We start from the raw sequence: 3,077 nt of genomic DNA on the forward strand, positions 1-3,077 counted from the left end.
TATATATATATTTATATATATATATATATATCCACACATATGTGTGTACGTATACTTACACGCGCGTGTGCACATCCACACCCATACACACATACAAACACACATATATGAAGTGTATTTATGCGCACGCATACACATAAGTATGCGTGTGGTTATGTGCGTGTGGAACCATAGATTGTGCTTAAGTCCGTTTGTTGCGAGTTTCGTTTGTGAGAGCATACCAGTTCGTGTATGTGTGCGTGTGCGCGCGCGTTTGGGTGTGTGTATGTGTGCGTGCATGAGTATGTGTGTGTGCGTGCGCATGTGTGCGTGTGTTTATGTATGTGTATTTAAGTGTGCGAGGTTTTGCTCTAGTGGGAGCGTTTGTCTGCATCTGTGAAGAAGTAGTTCATATAATATAACTGGTTGTGTGGTTTAGTTGTTGGAGAGAGAGAGTTTCACATCTCTTTATCAGCTTTTCTTGCTTTCTTTAACCCACTCTCTCTGTCTGTCTCTCTCTTTGTCTTTCTCTCTCTCTTTATTTCTCTCTTTATTTCTCTCTCTATCTTTCTCTCTCTATCTTCCTCTATGTATGTATGTATGTATGTATGTATGTATGTATGTATATGCATGTATGTATGTATGTATGTATGTATGTATGTATGTATGTATGTATCTATCTATCTATCTATCTATCTATCTATCTATCTATCTATCTATCTATCTATCTATCTATCACTAGTTCACTTTTAAAACATAATCTAACGTATAACAGAAACATTAATATTTTTTTTAATGTGCTCCACTATAAAATATACAGCACAGACACTTTTCTTCGTATAATGTTTCCATTTCGGAATCAAAAAAGATGGTGATTTAATTCATCATATTCAACGGTGTGAAGTGGTTAGCGATATTTATTCATTTAGTTGAGCCATTAAGAGAATTGAAGTTCACGATGCCATGTCAGTCGGAATTTGTTGCAATGATACTTGGAACATGAACTGTTTGGCATTCATTGTTATATTAACACATATTTACAACATCGTCTCTGATATTTAATGAAGGTTGTGGAGTGAAGACAAGAAGAAAAAAAGAAAAAAAGAAATAGCTGAATTGTAACTAGTTTGTCATTGGTTTACTGAATGTACGCAAACGATAACGATGTCGTCTGTTTGTTCGAATACGTAATTGGAAAATACATATGAATGTTTTAACTGAGTTCTTTCCTTTCCTTGTTTTTTTTCTCTTCGTGAATTAAAACCATTTTATTATTTAGAAGAGAGTCGCTTACGATTACATTATGACAACTGGAAGAGGCGATAGAACTCTACTCTTTATAGATTATATTGCTGTAATGTATTTACGGACGTGTCTGTAGATATTCTTTTCTACTTTTTGGGGGAGGGGGCCAGTCGATTAGATCGAACCAGTACGCAACTGGTACCTAATTTATCGACCCCGAAAGGATGAAAGGCGAAGTCGACCTCCGTATCTGTAGATATTAATGAGCAGTATGTCACGAGGATTGTAAACAGTACGTTTATACAACAATGGTATTAACAAATATATCGATAAATATGTTCTATAATACATCAGAGCTCTGAGACGAAACAACAATATACGTTATAATGATATAATATACGTCGCATTGTCCTGGGGAGTTATCCTTGCAGTGGACCGGCAGCCTGTTCAGCGGAGTGTGTTGTTATATCTCACTTATACTTATGGAAAGCAGGTTAAGCTCCGGCCTTATGAGACCTAGGATTCATGAGAGACCCAACCTATTTTAACATATATACAAGGGAAAAACTTGTCAGAAAATACAAGTCTTTTTTCTTAAGGCAAACAAATGAACATCAGTTTTCCAGCCATAAGATTCAAATTTGTTTCATCTATAACATCAATAACTCCCAAGAAACTATGAATGTCACAACATCCTGCTTCTCTTTTGTCTTTCTTCACATACACCACCCCGCCACCCCGACATTTGAAACAAAAATTGGAACTGATTTTTGTCTTATATTGAACTTCTGAAATTGAAAGCCAAACTTGCATTGAGATTAAAATTTTAGTTTTCGCCAAGGAAAGTAAATCATTTTTGTAAAATCTAGCCATTTTTTCAGTTTTGAATCTAGTGTGTATTCTAATTTCTTCTTTTTCTTTAAGTGGCTGTAACTGAGATATGTCTCACAATGCTGTATCGGGAGTCTCTGTATCCTATTAGCTTTGATAGGTCCTCACTTCCATGTTATATGTCTTTTCCAATGACAGTAACGTAATGGTGTCATCTTTGTTCTCTATTGATCCAATGATACATTGACAGTTGGAGAGAGAGAAAGAGGGAGCCGCAACGATACCCAGCTGGTTCATATTTGCAACACAGAAGACTGGAGCAACGGAAATTTGAAGTGCTTTACACAAAGATACAATGCTTTGCCTGGTCTAGGAACTGAACACATGGCCTTATGATCATAAGCCGAACTCCCTAACCATTAGGCCAGGCGTCTTCACTAATAATATTTCATATACAAAATAATAACAGCCAAGAAGAAACTTAAGTGACAATACTTCACAATATATGTAAACAAACTAGAGGTCACTTGTATAATAATATGGCGTCCGGCAGCAGTCCGATAAACAAAATAAGAATTCAATAAGCTGTACAATATAATATATACTGATCTGTAATATAATATATGCTGTCATTATAAGGATTTAAAATTATTATGTAGAAACTTCGAAAGATGTGAAATAAATCGTTTTACTGGTGGAATTCGAAGCAGATAATGCTATAAATATTTTTCCTACTATAAGCACAGGGCCTGGATTTTTCAGAGAGGGAGGTAGTCGATTCTATCGACTCCAGTGATTGATTGGTACTTAATTTATCGACGTCGAAAGATTTATTAATTATGATAATGATTTGAAATTTTGGCAAAAGGCAGGGCAATTTTGGAGGAGGGGATATGACGATTACATCGACCCCAGTGTTCAACTGCTACTTATTTTATCGGTCGCGAAAGGGATGAAACGCAAAGTCAACTCAGCGGAATTTGAACTCAGAACGTAAGGACGGACGAAATGCTGTTAAGCAT

This window comes from Octopus bimaculoides, chromosome 2 (genome assembly GCF_001194135.2).
Source record: "Octopus bimaculoides isolate UCB-OBI-ISO-001 chromosome 2, ASM119413v2, whole genome shotgun sequence".
Taxonomy (NCBI): domain Eukaryota; kingdom Metazoa; phylum Mollusca; class Cephalopoda; order Octopoda; family Octopodidae; genus Octopus; species Octopus bimaculoides.